Genomic DNA, 19,827 nt, shown 5'->3' on the forward strand with positions numbered 1-19,827 from the left:
ACTTCTTTAGCTGATGATATTCCTCTTATCCTTGAAAAGATTGTCTTCGTTACAATTTGTTGGAGGAAGCATAGCAATATAATTTCTTTGTTGCACTTTCTTCAATTTTTGTTGCAGCAAAAAGTATTGCTTGATTTTTTGGCATAATGAACACTTCGTGGACAACATCCCACAAGTCTTGTGCTTGTAGAAAATTTTTCATTTGAGAATGTCAGTCCTCATAATTAACTTCTGACAATATGGGCATGAAAATATTGATGGTTGAGATTGTTATGGTTATGAAAATTTTTTTTTTGAGTAGGTTATAATGTGGTGGATATGTATGGTTGATAGATTAGGAAGAAAGATTTGACGCCCAATAGATGACTGAATGTAACTTTAATGCCACTGTTAATTTTATGAAATAGTTTGATGTTGATTTAGTGTATTATGGACTTGAACATTGTAGCAAATGTAGTTTTGATGAATAAATAGTTTGGATAATTGATTTTAGAAATTTGATAGTTATACTATTGATAGGTTAAGGAGAAAGTACAAAGACTAGTAGAGTTTGATATGTTTGTTAGTTAGTTATAATAAACTCTATGATGACCTATTTATAGGCTCTAAAAATTGATTTTAGATAATTCTAAATCTTAGATATTTCTAGATATTAACCTAAATATTTTTAGATACTAATTTTAAATATTTCTAATATTTGATTTATTTACTTAACTTCTAGAGTTCTTTATCATAATATCTAGATATTTATTTTTATAAAATAAGATCATAACAATTCTAGAAAGTTTTACAAATGTATAATATCATTAATAATATTTAACTGTAACAACTAATGCAATTTGTAAATAAAATTAAATTGGACTTTTGGTAAATATAATCTTCTAAACTTAAGGTTAAAAAATGTATGGGATACTCTCAAGTAGGGGGTGGTAAAACGGGTCGAATCCGTCGAGTCGATCCGCCGAACCCGCTAAAAAAGGCGGGTCGGGCTAGATTTTGAAAATCGCGAAATTTAAAAAATCCGCCAAACCCGCACTGCCAAATTTGCGGGTTTTGGAGGGACGGGCAGGGCAGCTCGCCGGGCCAAGGATTTTTATTTTTTATTTTTTATTAAATAAAAGAGTAATTACTACTACAAAATTAATAATTATATCATTTTTAAACACTTTATTTTTATTTTTATTTTTATTCTTCTTTTAGTTATTAACTTTATTTATTTTATTTTATAATTTCATATATATGCTTAAATTATGTGACTTGTTTTTTAAAATAAAGATGACTTTATTAACAAATATTATTTTGAACAATTTTATTGAAGTTAAAAATTAAAAAAAGATAGTAAAAAAATTTATATTATAATTTGACTATTTTTTATTTATATTAAATTTTTTAATTATTATTTTTTTTCAAAAAAAAAAAAAGAGATAAGCGGGCTAGCCCGCCGACCCGCCAATCCGCCATAAAGCGAGGCGCACTGATATTTTGAACCCACTTTAGTTAGCGGGGTGGGCCGACCCACCCCGTTTATGGTGCAGGCCTAGACAGGGCGGGTTGAGGCAGGCCGGCCCGTTTGCTACCCCTACTCTCAAGTCTTAATTATCTAACACCACCTAATATAGAACAAACAATCCGTTGAGAGCTATACCATATATATATGACATAATTAATTAATTAATTGAACGATATATAATATATATCCTATAAATCTATTAATTTATAGTGTCCCTTTTCATTTATTTTTTCTCTTTATAGTATGTTAGGTTGCATTTGTTTACAAATAGAATACAAAATTATATTTGACAGATAAGATATAGATAATAGAAATTTTGTGTTCAAAGATGCTGAATTAGTATATTTTGTGTTTATCTTAACAGAAAAAATACAAAAATACTAACAAAAAACACAACTTATTTTTTATTTTTTCTTTTATTATTCTTATTAATTTTTTATAATTATTTTTTTATTATGATATTTTTTCCCAAATTTTTTTAAACAAAAAATTAAAATAAATTAAATTTTTATAATTTATTCTAATTTATTATTAAACAAAATATAAAACACTAATTTTTGTATTTTTATTTTTTATATTTTATTTTCATTATCTTATTCTAAGAACCAAACACAATCTTAGCTAACCTAATTTATGAATTCATCAATACTGATAGGACATGTACGATTCCAGATTTTTTTTTTTTTTGCATTGGGCCCAAACACACCCGATTATCATATGATATAGCTTCACAAATGGATTCACAGTAATTTAAAAAATAGAAAATAACAACAACAACTTAAATGCGATGATTAATTTTACAACTTAACTATGATGATTAATTTTACGACAGGAAACAAGTTACTAGATTGGATATTGAAAATATTTGGTCCAATATTTCAACTTGGTTCGAGATACCTCTTGGCCCAAACGAATCTCTTGAAGTATATTTGGGTTATAAAACGCTCAATTCAAATAATTTTCTACAATGTCCAAAAAAAAAAAAAAATCATTTCCTACCAAATTTGGCATAAATTTGGTAAAATTAATTTTCTATCTGATACCTATAGAGTAAATAATAACCAACAACCCCAACAAACGAGCCAAACAAACGAGCCCAAACTATTAGAAAACCGAAGTCTAACCCCAACAACTCGACCCGACGGTCACATGACTTCTCCTCTACGCGTCTCAGTCTCCATGCCAGTTCCAACAGTGATGGAGAAAAAATGTTGGTAAAGAATTTCTCAATAAAATTGCGTTGCAAATATAGGTCTAAATCGACAATTAAACCTCAATCAACGTTTAATTTGTTGGTCACTTAAGCAAACTCAATAAAATTAACCAAAGTATTTAAACCTCAGGTCGTATCTCAAAGGAATTGCAGGGAAGTGTAGTTTATTATTGGTTATGAGGTATATTTTAGGGTTTTTGTAATAAGAAACAAGAAAGTAAAATGGCAAGAAAATAAACTAATAACTAAGAAAGCTCTTAGCAAGGAAAGAGAATTAGAAGTCCTATCCTCATTATCGTCGTCAATTGTGATGGTAAATGTAAATTGCCTTTACTTAGTTAACCTCTAACTAATGAAGGAAAGTCAAGTGCATACAATCAACTTGAGTTCACAAGTCCTAGTCAACTCATAGTGAGAGACTAGATTTAGTGAAGTTCAAGCTAACCGGCAATCTTCAATTACCAATCAACAAGAGACTTTGACAATTCAAGAGTCTCCAAATCATCAACCCAAGTCAACAACACAAAAATCTATTTTAAAATCCAACCAAGTATTTTATCAAACACTTGGAAGGCGCAAAATAAAAACATGAAAAACTAACAAGAAATAGTAAAACCCAAGACTAACAATTGCAAGAAAACAATAACACAAATTAAAGAAAGCATTAATAACATGAAATATAAATTGCATTAATAAAGATCAAGAGTAGCAAGAGTGCATAACATAAAGGCAACAAAGTGAAGAAAATGACAAGTAGAAATAAAGGACAAAGGTGCAGGAACAATAGGTTGCAAGGAAATGTAAATGAAAACAAGAATTAAATCTAAATATAAGATGAAATTGAAAAAAGAAACCCTAAAACCTAGAGAGAGGAGAGAGCATTGCTCTCTAGAATTCTACATTTAAAACCTAAAGTGTGTGAAAATGAATGAATGATTCAAATGATGCCTTCCAGCTCCACTCTGTAGCCTCTTGTCTTCATTTTTGGGCCTGAAAATGGGTCAAAAGCAGCCCAGAAATCGCCCACAGCGAATTTTCTTTACTGAGGCACGTGACACTTGCCACGCGTATGCTTCAGTCACGCGTACGCGTTGTTTGAACTTTGCACTGGCCACGCGTGCGCGTTATTTGGACTATGGCTTGGTCACGCGTACGCGTCATCCATGCATACGCGTCAGCGGACGATGCTCCTGGTCATGCGCACGCTTCTGCCATGCGTACGCGTCACTTCTAGTTTCTCAAATCTTCAATTTCTTGTGTTCCTTCCAGTTTTGCATACTTTCCTTCCATCCTCTAAGCCATTCCTGCCCTATAAACCCTGAAATCACTTAACACACAAATCACGACATCGAATGGTAATAAAAGAGGATTAAAAATTAGTAATTTTAAGGCCTAGGAAGCATGTTTTCAATCATAGCACAAAATTAGGAAGGAAACTTAAAAACATGCAATTTACATGAATAAGTGTGAGAATAGTTGACAAAATCCACTCAATTCAATCCAAAATATACCATAAAATATTGGTTTATCAATCTCCCCACGCTTAAATATTAGCATGTCCTCATGCTAAGCTCAAGAAAAGCTATAAAGGGGTGAAGAGGAACGGTAGGATTTATTCAATGTAACCTATTTATATGAATGCAACTAAATACAAAATATTTCTGCCTTCTTGATTAAAAGTAAGTCCATTTTTCAAGAATAAATATGAACTGGATTCCACTAATTCAAATCTCAAAATGAAGTACAAATAGACTTGCAAGAAGAAAGCTCGTGAAAGCCGGAAACAGAATCGAGCATCGAATCCTCACCGTAAGTGTATACACTTTAAACACTCTAGTGTTTAAGGGTCGATTCTCTCGATTCTCTACTAATCTTACTTTCTATGGCTTGCTCTTCTTCTACTAATCAACAAAAATATAATGCACGAATACACATATCAAGAGGTCTTTTCAAGGGCTGTAATGGGGTTAGGGTCAAGATAGGAATGTATTTGGTTAAGTGGACTAAAATCTGAATCCATGATTAACCTAAACTTCCCACCTAACCTAGGACAATCCATGTAATTACAGTGCAAAACCTAACTATCCATTAACTATGTTTTCCACATATTCATGCATCCCAAATTTGAGTAAAATACATATGCATTGCTACCATCATGTACTTTGGGGCATTTTGTCCCCTTTTTATTGTTTTCTTTTTTTATTTATTTATTTTTTCTTTTTAATCTTTTTATATATGTGGTGGTTAATATACATATACGAGAAATCAATACATATGATTAAGGTATTGAATGCAAGAATATGTGCTCAACTATCTTTTTCACATTTTCACAAAAATATATAATACACAATTCCCAAACCAAATGTTCCAATCCCAATTTCTCCACACTTAATTCATGAATACTCTCACTAGTCTAAGCTAACCAATGATTCTAATTAAGGACATTCATTGTTTTTCTCTTAAAATTAGTGATGTGCTAAAATAAAGAATAAATGGGGTGAAACAAACTCAATATTGGTTTGAAAGGATGATGAAAGGTTAAGGCTATATGGGTATGTGAGCTTTAGTGAAACAAATGCCTCAATCACATAAGTGCATGTATACATCAAACAATGGAAATATAGAATTAAGCAAGACAAAGATCACAATCTTAGAGAGAACAACATACACCAAAATAAAATATTGGTTGATAAGATGCAACCAATCAAATAAGCTCAAAATCTCACTGATGAGCGGATAATTTATACCTTTTTGGCATTATTTTTACATAGTTTTTAGTATGTTTAGTTACTTTTTATTATATTTTATTAGTTTTTATGCAAAAATCATATTTCTGGACTTTACTATGAGTTTGTGTGTTTTTCTGTAATTTCAGGTATTTTCTGGCTGAAATTGAGGGACCTGAGCAAAAATCTGATTTAGAGGCTGAGAAAGGACTGCAGATGCTGTTGGATTCTGACCCTCCTGCACTCGAAGTGGATTTTTTGGAGCTACAGAAGCCCAATTGGCGTGCTCTCAATTGCGTTGGAAAGTAGACATCTTGGGCTTTCCAGCAATATATAATAGTCTATACTTTATCCGAGATTTGATGGCCCAAACTGGCGTCTAAACGCCCACCAAAGATCCTTTTCTGGAGTAAAACGCCGGAACTAGCACCAGAACTGGAGTTAAACGCCCAAAATGGCACCCAAGCTGGCGTTTAACTCCAAGGATGGCCTATGCACGTGAAAGCTTCAATTCTCAGCCCAAGCACACACTAAGTGGGCCCCGGGAGTGGATTTCTGCACTATCTGCACTTAGTTACTCATTTTCTGTAAACCTAAGTTCTAGTTTAGTATAAATAGAACTTTTTACTATTGTATTCGGATCTTTTGATCATTTTTACATTGAGACTTGGACTTGGAGGCTGGCCACATGGCCATGCCTAAACTATTTTCACTTACGTATTTTCTACGGTGGAGTTTCTACACCTCATAGATTAAGGTGTGGAGCTCTGCTATTCTTCATGAATTAATGCAAGTACTAGTGTTTTTCTTTCAATTCATGCTTACTTCTTCTCCAAGATATACTCTCGTACTTAATTTAGTTAAGTCAGAATGAAGGGGTGACCCGTGACAATCACCCAATCTTCGTTACTTGCTTAGCCAAGATCCGCGTGCCTGACAACCACAAAGCGGTCTACATGATGTTCAACGTAGTCATTGGACGACAGCCGGAGTATATTCTCTTGGGTCTCTGATCCGCGATTCGCATCGTTTCTCCTGACAACAGAGCATTCGAATCTAAGATCAGAACCTTCGTGGTATAGGCTAGAACCATTGTCAGCCATTCATGAGATTCGGAAAGTCTAAACCTTGTCTGTGGTATTTCGAGTAGGATCTGGGAAGGGATGACTGTGACGAGCTTCAAACTTGCGAATGTTGGGCGCAGTGAAAGTGTGCAAAAGGACAATGGTCCTATTCTGACGCTAGCGAGAACCGACAGATGATTAGCCGTGCGGTAGCTGTACTTGGTATTTTTCATCCGAGACGAGAAATCCGACAGTTGATTAGCCGTGCAGAGATCGTACCTGGTATTTTTCATCCGAGAGGATCATACAGCTTGCCATGGAAGGGAGTGCGCATGATTGGAAGAAGGCAATAGGAAAGCAGAGGTTCAGAAACAACAAAGTATCTCCAAATGCTTATCTGAAATTCCCTCCAATGAATTACATAAGTATCTTTATTTTATTTTATGTTTTATTTATCTTTTAATTATAAAAACCCATAACCATTTGAATCCGTCTGACTGAGATTTACAAGATGACCATAGCTTGCTTCAAGCCGACAATCTCCGTGGGATCGACCCTTACTCACGTAAGGTATTACTTGGACGACCCAGTGCACTTGCTGGTTAGTTGTGCGGAGTTGTGAAAAGTGTGAATCACAATTTCCCACACCAAGTTTTTGGCGCCGTTGCCGGGAATTGTTCGATTTTGGACAACTGACGGTTCATCTTGTTGCTTAGATTGGGTAATTTTATTTTATGTTTAAGTTTTTATTATTTTTATTTTCGAAATATATATATATAAAATACAAAAAAATTTAATAAAGTCATAAAAACCAAAAAAATTTTGTGTTTCTTGTTTGAGTCTTGTGTCAAATTTTAAGTTTTGTGTCAATTGCATGTTTTAATTCTTCTTAAATTTTCGAAAATATATGCATTGTGTTCTTCTTGATCTTCAAGTTGTTCTTGATGATTTTCCTTGTTTGATCTTTAAATTTTCTTGTTTTGTGTCTTTTCTTGTTTTTCTTGTGCATTTTCGAATTCATGGTGTCTAAACATTAAAAATTTTTAAGTTTGGTGTCTTGCATGTGTTTTTTTTCTTAAAAATTTTCAAAAATATGTTCTTGATGTTCATTATGATCTTGACATTCAAAGTGTTCTTGCATGCATTAGTTGTTTTGATCTTAATTTCTTATGTTTTGTGTCTTTTTGTTGTTTTTCTCTCTCTTCACTAATTCAAAAATAAAAAAAATATCTTTTCCTTATTTTACTCATAAATTTCGAAATTTTGGATTGACTTAGTAAAAAATTTTTAAAATTTAGTTGTTTCTTGTTAGTCAAGTCAAAATTTCAATTTAAAAATTCTATCTTTTCAAATCTTTTTCAAAATCAAATCTTTTTCATTTTTCTTTCCTGTTTTTTGAAAATTCTTCAAAATAAAATTTTCAAAATCTTTTTCTTATTTTTATTTCATAATTTTCGAAATCATTGCTAACATTTAATGTTTTGATTCAAAAATTTCAAGTTTGTTACTTTCCTGTTAAGAAAGGTTCAATCTTTAAATTCTAGAATCATATCTTTTAGTTTCTTGTTAGTCAAGTCATCAACTTTAATTTTCAAAATCAAATCTTTTTAAATTTCTTTTTCAAATCTTTTCAAAATAAATTTCAATCATATCTTTTTCAAAACTTAATTTCAAAATCTTTTTCTAACTTCTTATCTTTTCAAAATTTGTTTTCAAATCTTTTTCAATTAACCACTTGACTTTTTATTTGTTTTACTATTTCTTATCTTTTTCAAAACCACCTAACTACTTTTCTCTCTCTTTAATTTTCGAAAATCACTAACCACTTTTTCAAAATTCTTTTTATTTAACTAATTATTTTAAATTTTAAATTTATTTTATTTCTTTTAATAATTTTGAATTCTAACTTATAATTAAAATAAAAACAAAAATATTTTCTTTTATTTTAATTAAAATTTGAATAATCTCTCTCTCTCATCTCTTTCTATTTATTTATCTAATTACTAACACTTCTCTTCTTCTTAAAATTCGAACCCTCTCCTTCTCTCTGTGTTCGAATTCTCTTTATTCTCTCTCTACCTCATCCTTCTATTCTTCTCTTCTTCTACTCATATAAAGAAATCTCTATACTGTGACATAGAGGATTCCTATTCTCTCTTTGTTCTCTTCTTTTTCATATGAGCAGGAACAGGGATAAAGACATTCTTGTTGAAGCTGATCCTGAACCTGAAAGGACTCTAAAGAGGAAGCTAAGAGAAGCTAAGGCATAACACTCTGGAGAGGATCTAACAGAAATTTTCGAAAAAGAAGTAGACATAGCAAGCCTTTTCCATCATCTTCTCAGCAAAAGATAGAGAATTCTAAGCAGAGCCTCTTTGACTTAGCAACCATAGTCTCTGATCTATCTAAGACCATTCTCAGTTTCATGACTGAAACAAGGTCCTCCATCAGAAATTTGGAGGCACAAGTGGGTCAGCTGAGTAAAAGAGTTACTGAAACTCCTCCTAGTACTCTCCCAAGCAATACAGAAGAGAATCCAAAGAGAGAGTGCAAGACCATCAATATAACCAAAATGGCCGAACCCATAGAGGAGGAAGAGGCAGTGATTTCTAGTGAGGAAGACCTCAATGGACGTCCACTGACCACTAAGGAGTTACCTCCTGAGAAACCAAAGGAATCTGAGGCTCATACAGAGACCATAGAGATTCCACTAAACTTACTGTTGCCATTCATGAGCTTTGATGAGTATTCTTCCTCTGAAGAAGATGAAGATATTGTTGAAGAGCAAGTTGCTTAGTATCTAGGAGCAATCATGAAGCTGAATGCCAAGTTATTTGGTAATGAGATTTGGGAGGATGAACCTCCATTGCTCATCAATGAACTGAATGCTTTGGTTCAGCTAAAATTACCTCAGAAGAAACCGGATCCCAGAAAGTTCTTAATACCCTGTACCATAGGCACCATGACCTTTGAGAAAGCTCGAATAAACCTCATGCCACTCTCTGTAATGGAGAAACTAGGGATCTTTGAGGTACAAGTTGCAAGAATCTCACTAGAGATGGCAGACAAATCAATGAAACAGGCTTATGGACTTGAAGAGGATGTCTTAGTGAAGGTTGAAGGCCTTTACATCCCTACTGATTTAATAATCCTAGACACTGGGAAGGATGAGGATGAATCCATCATCCTTGGAAGACCCTTCCTGGCCACAGCAAGGGCTGTGATTGATGTGGATAGAGGAGAGTTAGTCCTTCAATTGAATGAAAACTACCTTGTGTTTAAGGCTCAAGGATCTTCTTCTGTAACCATGGAGAGGAAGCATGAAAAGCTTTTCTCAATACAGAGTCAAATAGAGCCCCCACACTCAACTTCTAAGTTTGGTGTTGGGAGACCACCATTAAGCTCTGAGTCTCTGTGAAGCCCTCTAAGAGCTCACTGTCAAGCTATTGACATTAAAGAAGCACTTATTGGGAGGCAACCCAATGTTATTTAATTATATTTATTTTAGACATTTGTTTTCCATTGTTATTTTATGTTTTCTTTAGGTTGATGATCATGTGAAGTCATAAAAATAGTTGCAGAAATAAATCAAAATAAAAAAATAGCATAAAAAATAGCACACCCTGGAGGATAGGCTTACTGGCGTTTAAACGCCAGTAAGGATAGCAGAATGGGCGTTTAACGCCCATGCAGGCAGCATTCTGGGCGTTCAGAAAAACGCCCAGTAAAGAAGGATTCCTGGCGTTTAACGCCAGCCAGGGTATCTGGTTGGGCGTTAAACGCCCAAATAGGCAGTCTAGTGGGCGTTAAACGCCAGAATGGATAGCATTCTGGGCGTTTAACGCTAGGATGACACAAGGGAGGTAATTTTGTTTCCAATTCGATTTTTTTCAATTTTTCATGTTTTAATTCATAATTTTTTGCATCAAACATATTTTAAACGTTCATCTTCAATTTCTAATTTCAAATATTAATAATCTTTCCAATTATTTTTAATTCTTTTTCAATTCTTTTCAAATCCTTCCAAAACATTTTCAAAACTTACATATCTTTTCAAATTCTTTTTCAACTCTTTTTCTTGCATACAGTAATAAGTTTTCAAAATTAATTGCATCATTCTTCTTCTACCCCCTTCTATCTTATTTTGCTTGAGGACGAGCAAACCTTTTAAGTTTGGTGTGGAAAAAAAGCTTTGCTTTTTGTTTTTCCATAACCATTAATGGCACCTAAGGCCGGAGAAACCTCTAGGAAGAGGAAAGGGAAGGCAGTTGCTTCCAACTCCGAGTCATGGGAGATGGAGAGATTCATCTCAAAAGCCCATCACTAGAAAGAGGATGGAGCAAACAAGAGAGCCCTCTCATGGACCTCAACAAGAGCACTCCATTATCCTCAATGAAATCAGAGAAGACCAAAAGGCCATGAGAGAGGAGCAACAAAGGCAAGGAAGAGACATAGAGGAGCTCAAGCACTCAATAAGATATTCAAGAGGAAGAACTAGCCGCCATCACTAAGGTGGACCCGTTCTTTAATTTCCCTGTTCTTATTCTTCTGTTTTTCGGTTTCCATGCTTTATGTTTTGTCTATGTTTTTTTATCTTTATTACATGATCATTAGTGTCTAGTGTCTATGTCTTAAAGCTATGAATGTCCTATGAATCCTTCATCTTTCTTAAATGAAAAATATTTTCTGAAAAAGAAAAAGAAGTACATGAGTTTCAAATTCTATCTTGAAATTAGTTTAATTATTTTGATGTGGTGGCAATACTTTTTATTTTCTGAATGAATACTTGAACAGTGCATATTTTTGACATTGTTGTTTATGGATGTTAAAATTGTTGGCTCTTGAAAGAATAATGAAAAAGGAGAAATGTTATTGATAATCTGAAAAATCATAAAATTGATTCTTGAAGCAAGAAAAAGCAGTGAAACAGAAAGCTTGCGAAAAAAAAGAGGGCAAAAAATAAAGAAAAAAAGAAAGAAAAAGAAAAAGCAAGCAGAAAAAGCCAATAGCCCTTTAAACCAAAAGGCAAGGGTAAAAAGGATCCAAGGCTTTGAGCATTAATGGATAGGAGGGTCCAAAGGAATAACATCCTAGCCTAAGCGGCTAAATCAAGCTGTCCCAAACCATGTGCTTGTGGCGTGAAGTTGTCAAGTAAAAGGCTTGAGACTGAGCGGTTAAAGTCGTGGTCCAAATCAAAAAGAGTGTGTTTAAGAGCTCTGGACACCTCTAACTGGGGACTCTAGCAAAGCTGAATCACAATCTGAAAAGGTTCACCCATTTATGTATCTGTGGCATTTATGTATTGGTGTGCGAATCGTGATCATTGCTTCCTTGGTAACGGCGCTAAAAACTCAATACGCACGTTCATGATCTTAATTCTATTTCACAACTTCGTACAACTAACCAGCAAGTGCACTGGGTCGTCCAAGTAATAAACCTTACGTGAGTAAGGGTCGATCCCACGGAGATTGTTGGTATGAAGCAAGCTATGGTCACCTTGTAAATCTCAGTCAGGCGGATATTAAAAGGTTATGGAGTTTTCGAATAATAATAATAATTAAACAGAAAATAAAGATAGAGATACTTATGTAATTCATTAGTGAGATTTTCAGATAAGTGTATAGAGATGCTTTCGTTCCTCTGAACCTCTGCTTTCCTGCTGTCTTCATCCAATCCTTCCTACTCCCTTCCATGGCAAGCTTTGTGTAGGGCATCACCGTTGTCAATGGCTACTTCCCATCCTCTCTGTGAAAATGGTCCGATGCACTGTCACTGCATGTCTAATCATCTGGAGGTTCTCGATCATACTGGAATAGGATTCACCCTCCTTTTGCGTCTGTCACTACACCCAGTACTCGCGAGTTTGAAGTTCGTCATAGCCATCTCTTCCCGGATCCTACTCGGAATACCACAGACAAGGTTTAGACTTTCCGGATCTCAGGAATGGCCATCCATGGGTTCTAACTTATATCACGAAGATTCTAATATCTCGGACTCGGTCCTCTGTATTAGATATCCAAGAGATACTCATTCTAGCTTGTTTGCATGTAGAACGGAAGTGTTTGTCAGGAACGCGTTCATAGGTGAGAATGATGATGAGAATCACATAATCATCACATTCATCATGTTCTTAGGTGCGAATGGATATCTTAGAATAGGAATAAGCTTGAATTGAATAGAAAAACAGTAGTACTTTGTATTAATTCATGAGGAACAGCAGAGCTCCACACCTTAATCTATGGAGTGTAGAAACTCTACCATTGAAAATACATAAGTGATAATGGTCCAGGCATGGCCGAGAGGCCAGCCCCCAAACGTGATCTAAAGATCAAAAGGTAATCCAAAGATGTCAAATACAATAGTAAAGAGTCCTATTTATACTAGACTAGCTACTAAGGTTTACAGAAGTAAGTAATTAATGCAGAAATCCACTTTCGGGGCCCACTTGGTGTGTGCTTGGGCTGAGCATGAAGCTTTCATGTGGAGAGGTCAATTTTGGAGTTGAATGCCAGTTTGTAACGTGTTTCTGGCGTTGAACTCCACTTTGCAACTTGTTTCTGGCGCTGAACGCTAGACTGCAACATGGAACTGGCGTTCAACGCCAGTTTGCGTCATCTAAACTCGGGAAAAGTATAGACTATTATATATTTCTGGAAATTTCTGGATGTCTACTTTCCAACGCAATTAGAAGCGCGCCATTTGGAGTTCTGTAGCTCCAGAAAATCCACTTTGAGTGCAGGGAGGTCAGAATCCAACAGCATCTGTAGTCCTTCTTCAACCTCTGAATCTGATTTTTGCTCAGGTCCCTCAATTTTAGCCAGAAAATACCTGAAATCACAAAAAAACACACAAACTCATAGTAAAGTCCAGAAATGTGATTTTTAATTAAAAACTAATAAAAATATACTAAAAACTAACCAAATCATACTAAAAACTATGTAAAAACAATGCCAAAAAGCGTATAAATTATCCGCTCATCACAACACCAAACTTAAATTGTTGCTTGTCCCCAAGCAACTGAAAATAAAATAGGATAAAAAGAAGAGAATATACTATAAATTCCAAACTATCAATGAAACTTAGCTCCAATCAGATGAGCGGGACTTGTAGCTTTTTGCCTCTTGAATAGTTTTGGCATCTCACTTTATCCATTGAAGTTCAGAATGATTGGCATCTAGAGGAACTCAGAGTTCAGATAGTGTTATTGATTCTCCTAGTTCAGCATGTTGATTCTTGAACACAGCTACTTTATGAGTCTTGGCCGTGGCCCTAAGCACTTTGTTTTCCAGTATTACCACCGGATACATAAATGCCACAGACACATAACTGGGTGAACCTTTTCAGATTGTGACTCAGGTTTGCTAAAGTCCCCAATTAGAGGTGTCCAGGGTTCTTAAGCACACTCTTTTTTTGCTTTAGACCTTGACTTTAACAGCTCAGTCTCAAGTTTTCACTTTACACCTTCACGCCACAAGCACATGGTTAGGGACAACTTGGTTTAGCCGCTTAGGCCAGGATTTTATTCCTTTAGACCCTCCTATCCACTGATGCTCAAAGCCTTGGATCCTTTTTATTACCCTTGCCTTTTGGTTTTAAGGGCTATTGGCTTTTTGCTCTTGCCTTTTGGTTTTAAGAGCTTTTGGCTTTTTCTGCTTGCTTTTTCTTTTTCTTTCTCTTTTTTTTTCGCCATTTTTTTTTCTGCAAGCTTTTTGTATTCACTGCTTTTTCTTGCTTCAAGAATCATTTTTATGATTTTTCAGATTATCAAATAACATTTCTCCTTTTCATCATTCTTTCAAGAGCCAACATATTTAACATTCATAAACAACAACTTCAAGAGACATATGCACTGTTCAAGCATACATTCAGGAAACAAAAAGTGTTGCCACCACATCAAAATAATTAAACTAGTTTCAAGGATGAATTCGAAACCATGTACTTCTTGTTCTTTTGTTTTTAGAACAGTTTTTATTTAAGAGAGGTGATGGATTCATATTTATAACTTTAAGGCATAGACTCTTAGACACTAATGATCATATAGTAAAGACACAAATATAAATAATCATAAAGCTCAAAATCGAAAAACAGGAAAATAAATAAACAAGGAGATTAAGGAATGAGTCCACCTTAGTGAGGGTGACGTCTTCCTCTTCTTGAAGAACCAATGGTGCTTTTGAGCTCCTCTATGTCTCTTCCTTGTCTTTGTTGCTCCTCCCTCATAGCTCTTTGATCTTCTCTAATTTCATGGAGGATGATGGAATGCTCTTGATGTTCCACCCTTAGTTATCCCATGTTGGAACTTAATTCTCCTAGGGAGGTGTTGATTTGCTCCCAATAGTTTTGTGGAGGGAAGTGCATCCCTTGAGGCATCTCAGGGATTTCTTGGTGATGAGCTTCTTCATGCGTCTCTTGAGATCCATGAATAGGCTCTCTTGTTTGCTCCATCCTTTTCTTAGTGATGGGCTTGTCCTCATCAATGAGGACATATCCTTCTATGTCAATCCCAGCCGAATTGCATAGATGGGAAATGAGGTGAGGGAAGGCCAACCTCGCCATAGTGGAAGACTTGTCAGCCACCTTGTAGAGTTCTTGAGGTATAATCTCATGAACTTCCACTTCCTCCCCAATCATGATACTATGGATCATGATGGCCCGGTCTATAGTAACTTCAGACCAGTTGCTAGTGGGAATGATTGAGCGTTGAATGAACTCCAACCATCCTCTAGCTACAGGCTTAAAGTCCAATCTTCTCAGTTGAACCGGTTTGCCTTTTGAGTCAATCTTCCATTGAGCTTCTTCCACACATATGTCCATGAGGACTTGGTCCAACTTTTGATCAAAGTTGACTCTTCTTGTGTAGGGGCGTGCGTTCTCTTCCATGATTGGCAAGTTGAACGCCAGCCTTACATTTTCCGGACTAAAATCTAAGTATTTCCCCCGAACCATGGTGAGCCAATGCTTTGGATTCGGGTTCACACTTTGATCATGGTTCCTAGTGATCCATGCGTTTGCATAGAACTCTTGAACCATTAGGATTTCGACTTGTTGAATGGGGTTGGTTAGAACTTCCCAACCTCTTCTTTGGATCTTATGTCGGATCTCCGGATACTCATTTTTCTTGAGTTTGAAAGGGACCTCGGGGATCACCTTCTTCTTGGCCACAACATCATAGAAGTGGTCTTGATGGGCTTTGGAGATGAATCTTTCCATCTCCCATGACTCAGAGGTGGAAGCTTTTGTTTTCCCTTTCCCTTTTCTAGAGGTTTCTCCGGTCTTAGGTGCCATCAATGGTAATGGAAAAACAAAAAGCTTATGCTTTTACCACACCAAACATAGAATATTACTCGCCCTCGAGCAAGAGAAGAAAGAAAAGAAGTAGAAGAAGAGAAAATATGGAGGAGAGTGAGGGGGTGTATTCGGCCAAGGTATAGAAGAGAGGGTTGTGTTGTGTGGAAATGAAGGAGGGATGGAGGGGTTTATATAGTGAGGGGAGAGGGGGTAGGTTCGGCCATATTGGGTGGGTTTGGGTGGGAAAGTGATTTTGAATTTTGAAGGTAGGTGGAGTTTATGGGGAAGAGTGGATGGATGTGAGTGGTGGTAGGTGGTAATAGGGAAGAGAGATTGAGGTGATTGGTGAAGGGCTTTGGGGAAGGGTTTTTATTGGAAAGAGAGGATGAATGTTTAGAAGAGGGAAGAATATGAGTGGAGGTAGGTGGGGATCTTGTGGGGTCCACAGATGCTGAGATGATCCTATGGGGTCCACAGATCCTGAGGTGTCAAGGATTTGCATCCCTGCACCAATTAGGCATGTAAAACGCCTTTGCATGCAATTCTGGCATTTAAACGCTGAATTGATGCTTGTTCTGGGCGTTCAACGCCTAGATGCAGCATGTTTCTGTTGTTGAACGCCAGTTCTATGCTTGTTTCTGGCGTTCAGCGCCAGCTCTTCTCAGGGTGCATTCCTGGCATTTGAACGCCAGGATGTTGCTTGTTTCTGGCGTTCAACGCCAGATCCATACTCTGTTTTGGTGTTGAACGCCAGCCAGATGCTCCTTACTGGCGTTTAAACGCCAGTAAGTCCTTCCTCCAGGGTGTGATTTTTCTTCTGCTGTTTTTGATTCTGTTTTTAATTTTTGTATTTATTTTGTGACTCCACATGATTATGAACCTAATAAAACATGAAAGAACAATGAAAATAAAAATAAAATTAGATAAATAAAAATTGGGTTGCCTCCCAACAAGCGCTTCTTTAATGTCAATAGCTTGACAGTGGGCTCTCACGGAGCCACACAGGTGATCAGGTCAATTTTATAGACTCCCAACACCAAACTTAGAGTTTGGCTGAGGCCTCCCAACACCAAACTTAGAGTTTGATTGTGGGGGCTTTGGTTGACTCTGTACTGAGAGAAGCTTTTTATGCTTCCTCTCCATTGTCACAGAAGGATAGCCTTGGGCCTTAAACACAAGGTAGTCCCCCTTCAATTGAAGGACTAATTCTCCTCTGTTAACATCTATCACAGCTCCTGCTGTGGCTAGGAAAGGTCTTCCAAGGATGATGGATTCATCCTCATCCTTCCCAGTGTCTAGGATTATGAAATCAGTAGGGATGTAAAGGCCTTTAACCTTTACTAGCACGTCCTCTACTTGTCCATAAGCCTATTTTCTTGAGTTGTCTGCCATTTCTAATGAGATTCTAGTAGCTTGCACCTCAAAGATTCCTAGTTTCTCCATTACAGAGAGTGGCATGAGGTTTATCCCTGACCCAAGGTCACACAGAGCCTTCTCAAAGGTCATGGTGCCTATGGTACAAGGTATTAAGAACTTTTCAGGATCCTGTTTCTTCTGAGGCAATGTCAGTTGATCCAGATCACTTAGTTCATTGATGAGCAAGGGAGGTTCATCTTCCCAAGTCTCATTGCCAAATAATTTGGCATTCAGCTTCATGATTGCACCAAGGTACTTGGCAACTTGCTCTTCAGTAACATCCTCATTCTCTTCAGAAGAAGAATACTCATCAGAGCTCATGAAGGGCATAAGGAGGTTCATTGGAATCTCTATGGTCTCTAGATGAGCCTCAGATTCCTTTGGTTCCTCAATGGAAAACTCCTTGTTGATCACTGGACGTCCCAGGAGGTCTTCCTCACTGGGATTCACGTCCTCTTCCTCTTTTGTGGGTTCGTCCATGATTGTTATATCAATGACCTTGCACTCTCTCTTTGGATTCTCTGCTGTATTGCTTGGGAGAGTACTAGGAGGTGTTTCAGTGATTTTCTTACTCAGCTGGCCCACTTGTGCCTCCAAATTTCTTATGGAGGACCTTGTTTCACTCATGAAACTTAGAGTGGCCTTGGACAGATCAGAGACTAAGTTTGCTAAATTAGAGGTATTTTGTTCAGAGTTCTCTGTCTGTTGCTGAGAAGATGATGGAAAAGGCTTGCTATTGCTAAACCTGTTTCTTCCACCATTATTAAAGCCTTGTTGAGGCTTTTGTTGATCCTTTCATGAGAGATTTGGATGATTTCTCCATGAGGAATTATAGGTGTTTCCATAAGGTTCACCCATGTAATTCACCTCTGCTATTGCAGGGTTCTCAGGATCATAAGCTTCTTCCTCAGAAGATGCCTCTTGAGTACTGTTGGATGATTCCTTCAATCCATTCAGACTCTGAGAGATCATATTGACTTGTTGAGTCAATATTTTATTCTGAGCCAATATGGCATTCAGAGTATCAATTTCAAGAACTCCCTTCTTCTGAGGCGTCCCATTATTCACGGAATTTCTCTCAGAAGTATACATGAATTGATTATTTGCAACCATGTCAATAAGTTCTTGAGCTTCTGCAGGCGTTTTCTTTAGGTGAATGGATCCACCTGCAGAATGGTCCAGTGACATCTTGGAGAACTCAGACAGACCATAATAGAATATATCCAGAATGGTCCATTCTGAAAGCATGTCAGGAGGTCACCTTTTGGTCATCTGTTTGTATCTTTCCCAAGCTTCATAGAGGGATTCACCATCTTTTTGCTTGAAGGTCTGAACATCCACTCTAAGCTTGCTCAGCTTTTGAGGAGGAAAGAACTTAGCCAAGAAGGCCGTGACCAGCTTATCCCAAGAGTTCAGTCTATCTTTAGGTTCTGAGTCCAACCATGTTCTAGCTCTGTCTCTTATAGCAAAAGGGAAAAGCATGAGCCTGTAGACTTCAGGATCTACTCCATTAGGCTTAACAGTCTCACAGATCTGCAGGAACTCACTTAAAAACTGGTAGGGATCTTCTGATGGAAGTCCATGGAATTTGCAGTTCTGTTGCATTAGAGCAACTAATTGAGGTTTCAGCTCAAAATTGTTTGCTCCAATGGTGGGGATTGAGATGCTTCTTCCATCAAACTTGGAAGTAGGTGTAGTATAATCACCAAGCATCCTCCTTGCATTATTATTATTTTCGGCTGCCATCTCCTTTTCCTTTTCGAAAATTTCTGTAAGGTTATCTCTGGATTGTTGTATTTTAGCTTTTCTTAGTTTCCTCTTCAGAGTCCTTTCAGGTTCTGGATCAGCTTCAACAAGAATGCGTTTTTCCTTGTTCCTGCTCATATGAAAGAGAAGAGAACAAGAAAAGAAGAGGAATCCTCTATGTCACAGTAAAGAGGTTCCTTATTGTTACTAGAAGAAGAAAGGGAATAGGAGTGAAGAAGAATGGATAATTCAAACACAAGGGTGAGGATAGGAGCAGTGATTTGAGATGAGGAGAAGTGTTAGTAATTGAATAAATAAACAGAATAAGATGAGAAAAAGAAGAATTCGAAAATTTAAACAAATTAAAAATAAAAATTAAGGTTAAAATTCGGAAATTAAAATTGAAATTAAGTTAAATTAAAATTTAAAATAATTAATTAATTAAAAAGAATTTTTGAAAAAGAGGGAGGTATTTTCGAAAATTAGAGAGAGAAGAGTAGTTAGGTGGTTTTGAAAAAGATAAGAAACAAACAAAAAGTCAATAAATTAGTTGATTGAAAAAGATTTGAAAATCAATTTTGAAAAGATAAGAAGATAAGAAGTTGGAAAAGATATTTTAAAATCAAATTTTTTTTTTTAAAAAAAGATAAAATTTTGAAAAAGATATGATATAAAGGATATGATAAAAAGATATAATTAAAAAGATTTAATTTTTAAGATTAAAATTGATTACTTGACTAACAAGAAACTAAAAGATAAGATTCTAGAACATAAAGATTGAACCTTTCTTAACAAGAAAGTAACAAACTTCAAATTTTTGAACCAATCACATTACTTGTTAGTTAAGTTTCGAAAATTTTGAAA

At 36.0% G+C, this 19,827-nt stretch overlaps 1 non-coding gene across 1 annotated transcript; it reads left to right on the forward strand.

Moving 5' to 3' along the window:
• Positions 1-18,459: 18,459 nt before the first annotated feature.
• LOC112788094 (small nucleolar RNA R71) lies at positions 18,460-18,567 on the forward strand. Its single transcript, XR_003195474.1, has one exon. It is a non-coding gene; the product is annotated as a small nucleolar RNA R71 (small nucleolar RNA).
• Positions 18,568-19,827: the final 1,260 nt, after the last annotated feature.

The sequence above is a fragment of the Arachis hypogaea genome, chromosome 20 (genome assembly GCF_003086295.3).
Source record: "Arachis hypogaea cultivar Tifrunner chromosome 20, arahy.Tifrunner.gnm2.J5K5, whole genome shotgun sequence".
NCBI classification, from domain to species: domain Eukaryota; kingdom Viridiplantae; phylum Streptophyta; class Magnoliopsida; order Fabales; family Fabaceae; genus Arachis; species Arachis hypogaea.